At 51.0% G+C, this 17,539-nt stretch overlaps 1 protein-coding gene across 1 annotated transcript in view; it reads right to left on the reverse strand.

Annotated features, from left to right (window-relative positions):
- Positions 1-17,539, reverse strand: part of LOC144821250 (EF-hand calcium-binding domain-containing protein 6-like) — a 403,952-nt gene that overhangs the window by 193,870 nt on the left and 192,543 nt on the right. The gene's annotated exons all lie outside the window — the stretch shown is intronic.

A 17,539-nucleotide genomic window follows, 5' to 3' on the forward strand; every position in this document is an offset into this window, starting at 1 on the left:
AGGGGCAGATTTACAAGCCCCTTGCGACAACTTTATGCCGTCGTGACGTCACTTCTATGACGCAGCAGCGTCGTAAACAATGCGCAACGTTGCAACATATTTACAACATGATGCATCTAGTGAGATGCATCACGTTGTAAAGCTCTGCGCTACATTATACCTGCATCAGGTATAATGTATGCAGGGTGGGCGTTCCCATGCAGGAAAGCCTCGTAAAAGTGACTCAGTGAAATCTTGTAGATTTCACAGAGTCACTTTTACAACGCCACTGTGTCAAAACCTTGCGTCTGCTTGAAGCAGGCGTAAGAAGTGACGAAGCATGTTAGGAAAAGGCATTCCTAACCATTGCTGGAGTTGAGTCAGATTTGCAACACGACTCCAGCAATGCGCTGCCCCTACGCCAAACAGATGCGACACGCTTCTGTCTATCCTTGCGCCACGGTCCGCCGCATTGTAAATGCGACGCATCCATGGTGGTGCAAGGGCTTTTTTATGTGTCGCAAATAAACTGGCGAATCCCTGCTAATATGCAGAGATGCCCCAGTTCTTGTCAATCTGCCCCCAAGTGTTGTGTCAATGCTACAAAGGTTTTCAGTCAGCATTTTCAAGTTTCAAGACTATACACCTGGATAATGACCCTCAAAAGAGGAGGAATAGAAGCGTTCATGCTTGACAGGCAGTATTTTTAAATAAAAAGGCATACATTTATAGGAGGATTTCCTTTCAGAGTTGTGGGCATTTGGGGGCATGTGCTGAAGTCACTCCTGTGAATTCACTTGCGGTCCATATGCCTCTGAACATGATGGTGTAGGGCTTCAGGGAAGGGTGTCCCCTTGGGGCTGATTCCAGGCTCTCGTCATAGTCAAAGTATGTCGGAGACTAACAAGACCTACCTGCCTGATAGTAACTTGGTGAACCTTGAGAAGCAATCAGCCTGGGTGCCAGGGCTGCTGCCGGTACACTCTTACCAGTACAACACACCATGTAAGGTTGATATTGGCTTGGCAGGACGCATCTCCTGTGCACAGCCGCTCACTTTCACTGCACCGTAGATTGAATGCAGAGGTACAGCGAAAGTTGGAAAATAGCTATGGATGAATGGTAAGCGTACAGCATGTAACCATGTATTGGTATTTCTAAAGCGCAAACCTAGCTCACAAGCAAAGTAGCACAGCGCATCATATTGGGGGACTGAAAGCTATGTTGGGGAAGTAGAGGAAGTGCTTCTGGGTTTCAGACACGGCAATGATTAAAAAACTACTTTGACTGGTGGCCTCCCCACTGGAGGATCGAATCTTGGATGGGTATCTTCCTACCAAAGCGATTTCTCTGGTTTACAAGAAATTGATCAACCACACCGAGGATCCCCTAGTGAGGGTCCGGGAACAATGGATTGCAGATGGCTTGGTTTTGGATGACGAAGACTGGGGGGAGGCTGTGGCTTCCCCTAGGGAAGTGGCGATTTTCATGAGGCTTGGTTTGGTGCAGCTTAGGATCCTTCACCGGTCTTACACCACGGGTCCAGGGCTGTGTCATATGGGGCTCGCCTCAAGGGCAGATTGTCGTAGGGGATGTGGGATGACTGGTACATTTATGCATATTCTGTGGGAGTGCCCTGAGATCCATAACTATTGGATTAAGCTTCATGAGAAAATGAGTGAGGTATGGGGAGTGCAGATTGTACTTGAGGCACGTCGTTGCTTACTTAATGTGTGGGACTGGAGCCTTCCGACCTCTCGAATCATGGTAAACTTTGGGTCACTCTCGCATGCATGGTTGCTAAGCGGAACATTGCACAACTATGGGGTGCCAGTCGAGCTCCTCAGCTTGGGAAATGGATGGAGGACCTTGATTGGTGTAGGTTTCGGGAGAGGGCCGTGTATGTGGCCAGAGGGAGACCCCGTAAATGGGTGGCTTGGAATGCTTACCGTGGGGATATATGTACACCGCCAGAATTAGATCCAGTTCTGGGGGACGTGGATGCAACTTGAGCCCACTTTCCGTACTCCTTTATAATGCTGTAATGTTGGAACCTACATTCTCCGATATCGATTGGCAGATACCTACGGCACGATGGTCATATCGTTTGTATTTGTTGTTTATGTTTAATAAAAACATTTTTTTTTTAAAACGACTTTGAAAAGAGTCCCTATCCTTCTATATAGTCAAGTCCGTAACTTTACTAGCATAAACATTGCTCGATTTCTCAAATATGACTGTAAAAACCCTTAAGGTATTCCATGTCTGCAATGCAATCCCTATTTACATTTCACGTGTTACTCCATCCTGCATTCCCTAAGATTATTTGTTATTTTCAACATGTGCTTCTGCAGTTTTTTCATGCAACATATATGCATATATATATATATATCACCTCCAGGTGTCTGAGTGAGGTTATGTTGGGGATGGAGGTGTGCATACTAAATATCAAGGACAGGATTTCAATGGTGCTAAATATTGAAGACAAAATATCCCCAAAAATATTGACTCGTAAAAAAGGGCTATGTTTTCTATACCTAACTCTAAATATATGTACCTACACTGTACCTATATCTTCAAGGTACGTACATGTGGAGTTAGGAATAGGAAATCTATACTTTTTTATAGGCACTTACCTTTTGATATTTTGTCCTTCAATATTCTTGTGTCGACTTTCTCTATGTCAATATCCATTAGTACAATCTGGGTGGGTGTTTATCATGGTCAATGTTTGACAGCTCTGACGGTGAGGCAGAAGAGAGGGTGAGTTTCTCACAGTGCCCGTCAGTGGGTCAAAAAGATGTGCAGACTACATATACATTTAATCCTATGCATAGTGCACAGAACAATGGTCGTAAATGTACCAATTGTGGGAAAGGGTGAGATATGCAGATGGAATATTTCAAAAAGATGTGGTGAGAACAAGGGTGTGTGTGTGTGTCACAGAATGAGACTCTGCAGAAGAAAGTGTTGTGAAGATGGCTACTACCCCTTCCACAGGACTTCGTAATATTTATTTCAGTCTAATATTTGCAGAATTAAAACATTTTCAATACTAACTATTTACTGCTAACATGCAATTGCAAAGTCCATAGCTCTAGTCTGTTCCTAGGTATATGTGTTTGTTTCTGCGTGACATGTCAGGATGTAATACCAGAAAACTCACAGAGAGGCAATCAAATACAGGTCAGGTGACACACTGTGTCAAGTGTAGGTTTTAGTTCTCATTAAGTCCCTCACATGCTTATGGATGTGCACCTTTGCCCTGAGTGCCCCAACGGTACTGGTTTCTGGGTCCCTAAAGATGATTTTTGTTGTCATGGTTGAACAGAGATCATGAGTGTGCGCCATGGCATAGGCCTGTTTCACAGATTGTGATCTTTTTGGACTGAGTGGGGCACCCAAAGCTTTACCCTCATAGTGGTGAAAAGCTACTGCCTTTAACAGGAGTTAAGCAGCAGGAGCGCAGTGGTGTTAGCATGCCATGTAGTGTTCAGTAGAAGTAGAAAAGAGCAGTGCCTTTATATCTGTGTCACTGGAATGAAGCCTACAAGCTCGCTCCTTTAAAGTTCCGGCGCTGTGTGCATAACTCAACCGTGGCCTACAGCTGTTTGTTGTGGAGACCTGTGCAGTGCATGTGTGGGGTGAATCTGCTGGGTGTATGTGTGCCTGCAAATGGTACACTACAGGGATAGTGCAGTACTGGGCACTGCATGTATGCTATAGGCATGTTCCGTATGTATGGGTGCATGTGAATGGTACAATACATGAAGGATGTAGATCTCTGCAGTGCTTGTAGGCTATATGCATGGTCTGGGTAAAAGTATGCCTGTGTAAGCACAGAAGACTCTGGGTTCCATATTGGGAGACCCAGAGCTGAATGGAGAAACATGAGCAGGTAGAGGAATCCCCGTAGACAGATTTGTGTACTGCTGCGTTCCTGTAAGCTGGGTGGGACACACTGCAGGAAGGGAGAGCCAGACTCTGCAGTGCACTTCAATGGGTGCTCTTTGATTCAGAGAGAGAGGTCACTGGGAAGAATCTTGTGGACATCCAATGAAGGAGTTGGGGATTTTTAAGGGAATCATAAAGAGTAGGACTGATGTCCTTGGGTAACATTTTGATTCATATATCACGGTGGCTGACATCCAAGTGTGAACTTCTAGTCCTTATCTTGGCCTGTGTTTGGGGGCTATCAGATCTGGAGTCACTCATGCTGTGACAGACTGCTTTCTGAAGGAAGAGACAACAGAGAGAGATATTTTCAAAGGGAAGCAGACCCCGCAAATAAATTCCAAAGAATTAGACCCTAATTAATATCTGGTATCTGCAAATGAATGATAATGAGGGGAATTTGAAACCCCAAAACCTGTCAACTGTCATGCAGCAAGTCAGACTGTGCAAGGAGAAGACCAGGACTGGTGACCAGGACTGGTGGCCCTAGAACAGCTAGTCTCCCAGCTGCACAACAGGACATCACCTAGGCAATCCAAGACCTCCTGCACTGGAGCCTGGATCCCCAGTACCTACCTGCTTGCCAAGACCAGTATGCCCTGTGAGGAAGAGGAGAGCATTAAAGGGAGCAAGGTCCAGTGGGGAAATCCTGCTTGGTGGATCCCAGAACAAGGTGTGAGGAATGCCAAAGGAGGGATAACATGAAGTGAGCCATGACCTTTATTGCACCAAATGGGTCATCATAGCATGTGTGCAGCACCAAATCGCTGATTCCGTATGCCAGGTGGGGACACCATGAAGATTGCTGCGTGCCGATTTGCAGGAGCCTGTGCACGGGGAAGGAACAGTGACCCCATATACTAGAGGGGCCACCGGGACCAAACAAGAGAGGGGCCATAGTGACAGTAGTGGCCCTGAACCTCCCCCACAACCTGTGAGAGGAACTGAGGAACTTACTCTGCATCGAGGGTACATAGAGAACCCCCCGGCTGTTACTGCTGCAGGACCGCGACTGAGGAACTCAAGGGCTACCGACCAAAGCCTGTCTGTATCGTTCATGTGAAAGACTTACTGGAGACAGCTGTTTCAGCCTCTGCGCCAGCGAAGGGGGCTTGGATCCTGCTTGTGTAGGTAAGACTGATTTTAGGCTAGACGGACCCCAAGGGAACTTGCTTACAAGATAGCACTTCAGTGCTGGAACACTTTTGACTTTAATAAAGAGTCAGCGTATACTCCTGAGATTCGAACCACAAGTTGGGCTTACCCTGAACATCGCCTATAGTGAATGGGGAGTAACCACAACCACTAGCTGGAGGAGAGTGGGACTCAGAGACATATTTATTAACCATTAGAGCTCTGACCTCAGGGAACTGTGTTTATTATTTGTGACTGTTTATTTTCACTTTGAGGCCTTATATAAATATTTTGTTTTACATAAAAACAGATATTTGACTGAACAATCATTTATTGCTGCTCCTGTGCTGATTTTGAGTTGTGAGCCTGTGTTCTCCGTCCTGTCTATCCAACCCCCACCGAGACGCTTTTGACTGCTCGACCAGTGCTACCACTGAGAGTCAAGTGTACTTGGCCCAGTTGCTCAGCATCCTTAGTAGGTTGGGCCCTGGGACATCAGGAGTACAAGGCGTCAACCACCACAGTTGACACGCTTTACACAGTACTCCTGCTTGTCACACTCTCTTGCAGAAGAAAGCAAAGAATCAGGCATAGGAGTATAATAACAAGCATTGGCATTGCCAATAGGTCTCGCTTTTGGGCCCTTATAAGTAGTTATGCAGCATAATTTCCTTGTTGCAACAACATAAAATGTCGCATGCATAAACACTTAGATGGTCCCAAAAGCGAGCCCTATTGGCTATTTGCAATGCAATAAGTCTTGCATTTAGGCAACTTTAAGCTGTTGGCATAGTAAATGACAATGCCTTTTCAATTTATTGTAAAAGTAAAATTTTTTGAAAGTTATTGTCATTTACAATGCCATTATGTTCAATTTAAGTAAATGGGAGACCTATAGCATTGCAAATGATTGTTATTTATGATGTGTAGCCTGGCGTTGCGTGTGTGAGTGGCGTTGCGTGTGTGAGTGGCGTTGCGTGTGTGAGTGGCGTTGCGTGTGTGAGTGGCGTTGCGTGTGTGAGTGGCGTTGCATGTGTGAGTGGCGTTGCGTGTGTGGCGTTGCGTGTGTGGCGTTGCGTGAGTGGTGTTGCGTGTGTGAGTGGCGTTGCGTGTGTGAGTGGCGTTGCGTGTGTGAGTGGCGTTGCGTGTGTGAGTGGCGTTGCGTGTGTGAGTGGCGTTGCGTGTGTGAGTGGTGTTGCGTGTGGGAGTGGCGTTGCGTGTGTGAGTGGCGTTGCGTGTGTGAGTGGCGTTGCGTGTGTGAGTGGCGTTGCGTGTGTGAGTGGCGTTGCGTGTGTGAGTGGCGTTGCGTGTGTGAGTGGCGTTGCGTGTGTGAGTGGCGTTGCGTGTGTGAGTGGCGTTGCGTGTGTGGCGTTGCGTGTGTGGCGTTGCGTGAGTGGTGTTGCGTGTGTGAGTGGCGTTGCGTGTGTGAGTGGCGTTGCGTGTGTGAGTGGCATTGCGTGTGTGAGTGGCGTTGCGTGTGTGAGTGGCGTTGCGTGTGTGAGTGGCGTTGCGTGTGGGAGTGGCGTTGCGTGTGTGAGTGGCGTTGCGTGTGTGAGTGGCGTTGCGTGTGTGAGTGGCGCTGCGTGTGTGAGTGGCGTTGCGTGTGTGAGTGGCGTTGCGTGTGTGAGTGGCGTTGCGTGTGTGAGTGGCGATGCGTGTGTGGCGTTGCATGTGTGGCGTTGCGTGAGTGGCGTTGCGTGTGTGAGTGGCGTTGCGTGTGTGAGTGGCGTTGCGTGTGTGAGTGGCGTTGCATGTGTGAGTGGCGTTGCGTGTGTGAGTGGCGTTGCGTGTGTGAGTGGCGTTGCATGTGTGAGTGGCGTTGCGTGGATGAGTGGCTTTGCGTGGGTGAGTTGTGTTGCGTGTGTGAGTGGCGTTGCGTGTGTGAGTGGCGTTGCGTGTGTGAGTGGTGTTGCGTGGATGAGTGGGGTTGCGTGGATGAGTGGGGTTGCGTGGATGAGTTGCGTTGCGTGTGTGAGTGGTGTTGCTTGGGTGAGTGGCGTTGCGTGGGTGAGTGTGGTGTTGCGTGGATGATAGTGGGCTTGCGTGGGTGTGAGTGGCGTTGCGTGTCTGTAAGTGTTGCTGTGTGGGTGAAAGTGGCACAGAGCCTTTGATGTGGCCTGGCGCAGGAGAAATGCTGCTGTTGCTAATTAAATACAAGAGCGGCCGGGAAGCGGCCGGGAAACACAAGTACGGCCGGCCACACAATTAGGGGAGGAGAAGCCGCACAGCACACGCTGGGAGAAGCCCTTTGATGTGCTGTGCGGCCGCGATGCGCGCTCTGTGCTGGGGGAGGGCCATTAGCCTGAACTCGCGGCAAGATCAAACGAAGGGTGGGAGGGACATTGAGGAACAGATGGCCATGAAAGTGTATGGGCCAAAAGCGTGTGCCTGTGGCCACGTGCACTCGAAGAAAACGCCACGAAAAAATGCGGTGGTTTGACAATCAGTTCGAGCACTTGAATTCTCGCCATTTCCCATTCCTTCGGAATGGTAAAGGCGAGACCTAAAAAAAGAGTGCAATACATTACAATGTACTACCTATCTCAGGGGTACTCAAAGTACGGCCCGGGGGCCAGTGGCGGCCCGGCAAGCCTTCAGTGGCGGCCCGCGGAGCTTGAGACTTCGCACCTGTGTGTTTTTTTTTTTTTTAACTTCAGCAAACACCTCGGGGAGCAGCAGTGCGAGTCAGAGACACTACTCTGTGGGGGCCCGGGCGATTCCAGCCACATTCAAGAGTGGAGCTGCAGGGGCGCTAAGAGGTGAACAAAGCCTCATTAACAAACAAATGGTCGTTTAAAGACCTGTTAAGTACTGGGGTGCCTTGGAGGCTGTGTCAGCCAGGCTGACTGCACAGGGGAGAGGGGGTGGGAGGGGGGAGGGCAGCAGGAACTGAGAGCTGGGTGAGGTGGGAGGGCAGAGCAGGGAGTGAGAGTCCGGGTGAGGGAGGTGGAGGGCAGCAGGGAGTGAGAGCTTGGGTGAGGGAGGTGGAGGGCAGAGCAGGGAGTGAGAGCCCGGGTGAGGGAGGTGGAGGGCAGAGCAGGGAGTGAGAGCTGGGGGAGGGAGGTGGAGGGCAGAGCAGGGAGTGAGAGCCCGGGTGAGGGAGGTGGAGGGCAGCAGGGAGTGAGAGCCTGGGTGAGGGAGGTGGAGGGCAGCAGGGAGTGAGAGCCCAGGTGAGGGAGGTGGAGGGCAGAGCAGGGAGTGAGAGCCCGGGTGAGGGAGGTGGAGGGCAGAGCAGGGAGTGAGAGCTGGGTGAGGGAGGTGGAGGGCAGAGCAGGGAGTGAGAGCCGGGTGAGGGAGGTGGAGGGCAGAGCAGGGAGTGAGAGCCCGGGTGAGGGAGGTGGAGGGCAGCAGGGAGTGAGAGCCTGGGTGAGGGAGGTGGAGGGCAGCAGGGAGTGAGAGCCCAGGTGAGGGAGGTGGAGGGCAGAGCAGGGAGTGAGAGCCCGGGTGAGGGAGGTGGAGGGCAGAGCAGGGAGTGAGAGCTGGGTGAGGGAGGTGGAGGGCAGAGCAGGGAGTGAGAGCTGGGTGAGGGAGGTGGAGGGCAGAGCAGGGAGTGAGAGCCCGGGTGAGGGAGGTGGAGGGCAGAGCAGGGAGTGAGAGCTGGGTGAGGGAGGTGGAGGGCAGAGCAGGGAGTGAGAGCCCGGGTGAGGGAGGTGGAGGGCAGCAGGGAGTGAGAGCCCGGGTGAGAGAGGTGGAGGGCAGAGCAGGGAGTAGAGCCCTGTGAGGGAGGTGGAGGGCAGAGCAGGGAGTGAGAGCCCGGGTGAGGGAGGTGGAGGGCAGAGCAGGGAGTGAGAGCCCAGGTGAGGGAGGTGGAGGGCAGAGCAGGGAGTGAGAGCTGGGTGAGGGAGGTGGAGGGCAGAGCAGGGAGTGAGAGCCCGGGTGAGGAGGTGGAGGGCAGAGCAGGGAGTGAGAGCCCGGGTGAGAGAGGTGGAGGGCAGCAGGGAGTGAGAGCCTGGGTGAGGGAGGTGGAGGGCAGCAGGGAGTGAGAGCCCAGGTGAGGGAGGTGGAGGGCAGAGCAGGGAGTGAGAGCCCGGGTGAGGGAGGTGGAGGGCAGAGCAGGGAGTGAGAGCTGGGTGAGGGAGGTGGAGGGCAGAGCAGGGAGTGACAGCTGGGTGAGGGAGGTGTAGGGCAGAGCAGGGGGTGAGAGCCTGGGTGAGGGAGGTGGAGGGCAGAGCAGGGAGTGAGAGCCCGGGTGAGGGAGGTGGAGGGCAGAGCAGGGAGTGAGAGCCTGGGTGAGGGAGGTGGAGGGCAGAGCAGGGAGTGAGAGCCCGGGTGAGGGAGGTGGAGGGCAGAGCAGGGAGTGAGAGCCAGGTGAGGTGGGACGGCAGAGCAGAGAGTGAGAGCCCTGTGAGGTGGGAGGGCAGTGCAGGGAGTGAGAGCCCGGGTGAGGGAGGTGGAGGGCAGCAGGGAGTGAGAGCTGGGTAAGGTGAGACATACATAGACAGGGACAAACGGAGCTAGATAGGGTCAGAGACAGATAGAGGCAGAGGCAGACAGCGATAGAGGCAGACGGAGAGAGAGAGAGAGGGAGACAGACATAGGAAGGGAGAGGACAAGGGCCATGATTACATGCAGGAGAGCTTCAGGAGTGAGGAGATAAGCCACCTTCCTGATCCTGCGCAGCTGGAACATGCAGGAGGAGACAACTGTCCCCACCTGGGGCCCGAGGGAGAGACCGGAGTCAATAGTGATCCCTAGGCTTTTTACCGAGGCCACAGGGGTGGGGGGAAGGCCAAGTTCTGCCGGCCAAAAATGCGGACCCCAGTGGGTAGAGCTCTTACCAGGGAGAAGAAGCTCCGTCTTTCCGGGATTCAGCTTAAGCTGATTTTGGCACATCCACGATAGGATGTGGGACATAACTGCCTGAAAGTTGGGAATAGCAGAGGGGGAATCAAGAGGAAAGATGAGTTGCAGGTCGTCCGCGTAATTGAAGACGGTGACGTCCCACTGCCTCAAGGAAAAGAGAAGGGGTCGAAGATAAAGATTGTAAAGAAGGGGGGACAGAGAGGAGCCCTGAGGGACCCCGCAGGGCAAGTGCTCCCGAGGGGCTCTAAAAGTGCCCAGGCTAAGGGTCTGAGACCTCCCGGTCAGGAAGGATTTGACCCATGCCAACGCCAGGCCCTGGATGCCAGCTTGCTCGACACGGTGGAGAAGGATGTTGTGGTCCACCGTGTCGAAGGCAGCCGACAGATCTAATAGAACCAGGGCCTGGGGGGTACCCTTGTCGGCACCGTCTCTCAGGGCATCCAGCACAGCCAAGATGACAGTCTCCGTAGAGTGGCCGGGTCTGAAGCCGGCCTGGTTAGTCTCAAGAAAGGTGGAGTTCTCAATAAACTGTGAGAGGCAGGTGGTGACATGGGCTTCCAAAATTTTGGAGAAAAAAAGCAAGAGAGAGATGGGGCGGTAATTCGCCGGGACGGCGGGATCAGCCCCAGGCTTCTTCAGTAGAGGCACCAACACGGCCTCCTTGAAGGAGCGGGGTACCGTACCGGACGACAGAGAAGAATTCAGCAGGGGAAGGATACAATCAGGTAAAGAGTGGCAGATATTTCGTAATATGGTGGGGGGACAACAGTCGTCTGGGGATCCAGATTTAACGCGGGTGGCCAGTGTGGCCAAAGCGGTAGGGTCTAAGGGAGGGAAAAGTGTAAAAGAAAGAACATTGTGGGGGGGGGGGGAAGCGGAGCCAGCGCCAGGGGGGATAGTTGGAATGGTATCTTTGATCAAGGTAATTTTTTGGACAAAGAAAGTGCTCAGCGCGTTACATGATTCTTGTGTGGGGGCCTGAGTCGGAAGTGTCCTAGGATCAGAGGTAAATTCGTTGAGGATTTTAAAAATCTCCTTAGACTTGCAGGGGCAGATAAAATTTTATCTGAGGCATAAGCTTTTTTGGCGGCGGAAATGGATGTTTTATACTCGTTCCGCGCAGCCACATATGCACTTCTGCTAGGTAAGCAGTAGTCTCTCCTCCACCTGCGCTCGAGTCGGCGGAGTTCTAACTGCAAAGTCTTAAGGTGAGGGGTAAACCATTTATGGGAATGACAGTGTCGGGATCGGGGAAACTTGGTTAAAGGTGCGAAAGTATCGCTGGCTATAGTAAGCCAGTCAGAAACTTGTCCCTGAAGCTCGTCAGTGCTTGAGTCTGTGGGGAACAAGGGACGGGTCAGAGAGAGATGAGATAAGAGTTTGGAGGAGTCGGCGGCTCTCCACTTGCGTGCGGTGCCGCCCTCCTGCAGTGGGGTCCTGATCTGGCCAACGGCCGAAAAGGTGGTGTCAATTAAGAAATGATCGGACCACACACAAGGTGTTATGAATGGGCAGGAGGACTTGACCCCGTGAACCCAAATGTGGTCAAGGATATGGCCACCGCTATGAGTGGCAGACCTGACTAGTTGTGTAAAATCCAAGCTCGAGAGGGCCTCGAACAGTTCGGTGGCATGGGGGCCGGCATCCTCATTCTGGAACCAGTAATTGAAATCCCCGACAATGATAGTACGGGGAGAAGAGGTGGCAAGGTTGGTTAACTGTTCAGTAAAGGAGGAGGGGAAGGAAGGCATGGGGTGGGGGGGACGGTAAAGTACCATAAGGGTAACTGCGCCTACCTCAGTCCCAAGATGGAGGACCAGGTTGTCCACATCGGGGAGGGTCATATTGGCAGAGGCAATGATCTTAAGATTCTTCTGTATTACCGCTGCCACCCCTTCACCGGGGCGGCCTCCAGGGCGGTTGGTATTCAGCAGAAAGTAGTCAGGAGGTAGTGCAGCAAGGATGTCGGGGAGGGAGTCGTCAGTGAGCCAGGTCTCAGATAGTAAAAGGACATCTGGCTTCTCTGTCATAAGAAGATGGAAAATATCGGCTTGATGCCTGACCATGGAGCGAGTGTTGAGGTATAATACCCGGAGCTGCGACTCAGCAGGGACAGGAAGGGTGGAAAATGACGACGGCCCCAGCAAAGGGGAAGAGTGACCTGGAATCCCCAATAAGGAGATCCTGGTCCAGGTCTCGGGAGGTAGAGGGCAAGCAAAGGTTTGTAGACTCATTAGAGTGGAGCGGGAATAAGAGATGGCAGAGGCAGCGTCCCTGGCCCCTGGGCCCGTCCGGCCGCGGATGGGCGCAGACGGGCTTAACTCTGGCGCAACTCCGGCGCGCCTCCGTCGCGCCCGCTGCGCTCGTCCGCTGCGCTGACGCATGGAGAACGTTTAAATAGGCTGATGACGAGGGTGGGCGGAGTCAGCAGGGCGGGTTGGGAAGGGTTTTTAAAAAAAAGATAGGCGTCCACCGCTCGTAGTCAGCGGGACTGAGAAGGAGCAGGGCTGCTTGCAGTCAGCAGAGGAAGCAGGTAAGTTTTAAAATAGATGTCAAGTGCCCCCCACGAGCAAGCCCTCTGCCACAGGGCTGCTCGAGTACACTCTGCAAAAAAGGGGCAGAGCCTAAATAGGCTGATGACGAGGGTGGGCGGAGTCAGCAGGGCGGGTTGGGAAGGGTTTTTTAAAAAAAGATTGGCGTCCACCGCTCGTAGTCAGCGGGACTGAGAAGGAGCAGGGCTGCTTGCAGTCAGCAGAGGAAGCAGGTAAGTTTTAAAATAGATGTCAAGTGCCCCCCACGAGCAAGCCCTCTGCCACAGGGCTGCTCGAGTACACTCGGCAAAAAAGGGGCGGAGCCTAAATAGGCTGATGACGAGGGTGGGCGGAGTCAGCAGGGCGGGTTGGGAAGGGTTTTTAAAAAAAAGATAGGCGTCCACCGCTCGTAGTCAGCGGGACTGAGAAGGAGCAGGGCTGCTTGCAGTCAGCAGAGGAAGCAGGTACGTTTTAAAATAGATGTCAAGTGCCCCCCACGAGCAAGCCCTCTGCCACAGGGCTGCTCGAGTACACTCTGCAAAAAAGGGGCGGAGCCTAAATAGGCTGATGACGAGGGTGGGCGGAGTCAGCAGGGCGGGTTGGTAAGGGTTTTTTAAAAAAAGATAGGCGTCCACCGCTCGTAGTCAGCGGGACTGAGAAGGAGCAGGGCTGCTTGCAGTCAGCAGAGGAAGCAGGTAAGTTTTAAAATAGATGTCAAGTGCCCCCCACGAGCAAGCCCTCTGCCACAGGGCTGCTCGAGTACGCGTCAGCTGCAGGGGCCTGTGTTCAACTTCATGGTCACAGTTTTTTTCTTTCTAGCCCCTTCCCCCTCCCCCACTGACCCCGCCTCCACCAGTGCGGCCCTCGGCCACAAACCACACTGTAAATTTGGCCCCCGAGAGAAAGTTTGTGAGTACCCATGACCTATCTGATAACTGCTGTAAAGGATCATGTTTTAATCAAGTAATAGATGTTTGCTACCACCTAGTGGCATTGATTAGAACTGCTTCTTATGCTATCTGTAATGGTACAGTTGAATGGATCGACGGTAATCATTTTGCAATGTTCATAGTTGTCCATGTTTTCTTGGTCGGGTTACACCATTCCAGGCACACCCTTCGAGCGCTACAATTAAGTACAATGAGCATAATAACATTATTTTATTCATGGTGATTCTCATAACTCCAAAAGATAAGCTCTTTCGGTTGCTAACATTCTTTTTATTACCCTTCCCATTATAAGCCTGGTCGATCCATTCAACTGCGTCATGACGAAATCCTGGGTGGGTGTGGGTGCACAGCTGCGGGTGACGGGCTGGACAGGTGTGCGAGTGCGACGGCATCTTTCCTTAACCTCTTCCATGCTCATGATGAGCTGAGCTCGTCATGAGCCACGGCGCTCCGGTGCTCATGACGTGCTCAGCTCGTCATGAGCCGTGGAACGCTCACATTCGGGGATAATCCCCCTGCTGTGCTGAGCATTCCACGGCAGGTAATGCTCCTGTGACGAGCTGAGCTCGTCATGAGCACAGGAGCGCCGTGCCTCATGACGAGCTCAGCTCGTCATGAGCATGCGGGTGCTGTGCGCGCCCCTCTCCCCCCCCAGCACAGCGGGAAAATAACCCCCGCAGCGAAGGGGATAAAGATCTGTATGCGCCATCACAAATAGCTTGAAGAGCAGTTCCTATCAATGCCACTAGGTGGTGACAAACACCCATTACTGGATAAAGAGAGGCTGCCTAGCAGTAAATCAGTTACCACATAGGCAATGTATTGTAATATATTGCACTCTCATTACTATTATTATATTCCTATGTCTGATTCTTCCCATTCTTCAGCGAGACAGCGTGGACTGGACACTGCCTCAGGTTCAAATGCTTAAGTGTTTTCTGCGTCCACAGTGTATGTTGGCTATTTGTTGATGCATGCGGATCCTGGTCTGGTGGTCCAACTGGAGAGACTTTCCATCTGTTTTACTTGTTTAATGGTTTCTCACAGGGGCTAGTTGGGCTCACACCAGTTCAGTCAGACTTTAAAGCATGCCTCTGCTTTGCCTGTCAGTTGGATGCAGCTTGTCCTTGCAGTCACTGACTGACCTACAGCAAATGTTTAGCGGTTTGGGGGTTCCTGGGAGCTGGTGTAGGCTGACCAGATTTTGAGAAGAAAAACCCAGGCAGACCAGACATAGAAGTAGGACTAAATCCTTCAGCCTTACTTTTATATCTTGCCTGTCCCGATTTTGTGTAGCCTTGTAAACAAATACACACACACGTGCATTAGCCACGCATTAATAACATTAGCTATGGCACAACTTCTACCCTGAGCCCCACTGCCCTCCATCCCCACTCTGTTCCCCTATTTGCTGCACTATGCATGAAGTCAAACTCCTCCTGCGCTCTCTGGAAGAAAAAAATAATTTACTTGGAGAGAGCATTCCTTTCAATTCTCCTTTCAGTATGAATTAACCTTTGGTCCAAAAACCAGGACATTTGTTTAAAATTAAGGAGAGCCTCGGGACACTGGGACAGTCCTTTGAAAACAGGGACTGTCCGGGGAAATCCGGGATGTCTGGTGACCATAAGCTGATGTAAAGGCTGCCTAGCCAAGCACAGGCAGGACTTCAGCTTTTCCTGAAATGTAACCCCTTCGACGCTCATGACGAGCTCAGCTCGTCATGAGGTACACCTCTCGTACACTCATGACGAGCTGAGCTCGTCATGAACCGCGGGTTTTGGCAATCTTCAGCGCACCGCGGTAAATCTGTACCGCGTTGATACGGTTAAGAGTGTTGTTGAGAGCTGGATGTTTAAAGGGAAGGCATTCCACGGTATAGAAGCCTATGCCGAAAAAGACATTCACCCCACCCCCAAACCGGGGTGGGGGGAGATCTTGAGCGTACATCTGCCACGTGATTTTAGAAAAAAGGCATCCAGAGACAAGTTGATATAGGCTTTTGAACGAAATGAATACAATTTTAAAAAGCAGTGTGATATGGGATTAGGAGCCACTGCAGAGCTCTGCAAGCTGATGAAACGTGGGCCTAAATATTCAAAACAGTCACGGAAAGCAGTGCAGCATCCAAAAATGCTGTTCTGCACGGCGTGACAGGGAGGGAGCAGGAGAGCACCATGTCTACAGAGAGATGGCTCTCTCCTCCCCTCTCCCCAGCGTCGGCACAGATTTTTGCTGCCGAGCACCAGGCACACACCTTCGCGTCATAGTGCAAGGGTGTGGGTCTGAGTCTACCATAGGTTTTGTAGTGAAAGTTTACCCTTTCAGTACAAAATGTTATGCTTAGGCACACCTCAAAACTGTTCCTACTCAGTAAATGCAATGTCAAGCGCACACAACCTGCATCAGTATTTAAAAATTCAGTTTTGTAGTCATGTGATAAAAAGGATAAGATCCAACTCCAATGTCTTTAACTTGTTAGGTGTTTATTCATTCAATAACAGTATTTGTTTCACAAGAAAAACCAGCCGACACGTGTTTCATCAAAAACGGGGGTAAACCCGTGACTCTTCAGGGCTCTAGGGTGATAGGATGTAAGCTGTTTCGTCGGACCGGTGATATTTCCAACTCGGTCCTGATCGGGTCTGTGACACAGGGAGACGCGAGGAGAAGGTACTTCTACGCGTCTCGGTGTTTGTGGAGTGTCTCAGATACTCGAAGACGTACGGACTCTTTCTACCTCGTTACAACGATCACTAGTTCATCACTAGTTCATACACAAGGGCAAGCAGATTTGCTTCCCTGTGCCCCCTGATCACTCATCCGGCGTCGGTTATTTCTAAGCGCTGCTTTGCTTTACCTTCAGGCTACTTTACAGTGCAAATCAAGTTTATCACTGGAAAGTGAACTAGGAAAAAAACATTTTGAAATGGTTTAGCATCACTTGTGTGATGCTAACCCAGCACAAAATGTTTTTAAATCTTACAGGTATCTCTTATTTCAGCCCAAAGATAGCCCTGGTAGCTGCACTATGCATATGTTGCAGCTGAAACAGAAGTGTTTTTAAAGGAAGGCTGTGGTATCTATGCATGGCCGGCTCTAGGGCGGTGTGATCAGTGCCACCGCATCGGGCATTGACTTGAGGTGGGGGGTGACATTTTTGAAAATGTATATTATCATTTTAAAAGCACCTGCTGCAGCGTTCCTGGCCTCCAGCACTTTTCAAACATCAATTAAAATGTCAAGATAACTCTGGTGATTAATCGTCTTCCTGGAAAGAGACCAGAGGTTTGTCTAGTGGAAGTTCTGACTCATGCTAAGGTAGCACAGAGGTTTAAAATGCCTACTGCTAAGAATGTGTACGATGCAGATAACAAAGTGCATGTAATGTAAATAGGTCAGAAGGTTACTGCTTCTGTAAGAGAGCTCCTTTTGTAACTTTTCATTTATAAGTCAAAATCCTAATATAGAATATTGATCTATTAACTGTCATCAAAAAGCTGCATGCAAACTGCAAGGTATATGTTAGAGCTAAATGTTTTTTTCCCAGTCTTTCATCATCCTAATCTTCTGAAAATGGTTCAGTTGGGTAGAAAACAATTCTTATTATTAAAGAGAACCCCTAACAATGATGTTACATTTTTAAATTCTGAATTTGTGCTTTTCCAGAATAAGGCCTCAAACTATATTGCCTACCAGTATCGACATGTCGCTCCTACGCTACACCTTTTAGCCATGTCTGATGTAACATTTCCTATAGACTGGTTTACACACATATGATTGTCTCTGTGCAATGTGTGTGTGGTGTAAAGTGCCCTGACACCTTGCACTGGTATGAGTGGTGCTACAAAACTAAATGAATCTGAGAGACAGTGGTATGGAGACTTGAGGGGCACTGTTAAAGAGTGCTAGTGAGGGAATCCGTGGCAGAGGTGGTCATTGGCGGGGGCGCCTACAGACATTGTCACACAGGGCGCCACCAGTGTTAAAGCCGTCCCTGTATCTATGTACATGGTTATGGCGTTGCTTGCCTAGCATGAGCCTGGAACTCCGAGAGGTCATCTGGAGAGCCGGGCTCATGTTTTGGAATGCGCGGGATTTGAAGGGGTTGGTGGTTGCTGTCCCACCTGTGGATGTAGTTGTACGGGATTCTCTTCTACCAATAAAGTTACTCGTTTCTACGACACT

Source organism: Lissotriton helveticus, chromosome 2_2 (assembly GCF_964261635.1).
Source record: "Lissotriton helveticus chromosome 2_2, aLisHel1.1, whole genome shotgun sequence".
NCBI classification, from domain to species: domain Eukaryota; kingdom Metazoa; phylum Chordata; class Amphibia; order Caudata; family Salamandridae; genus Lissotriton; species Lissotriton helveticus.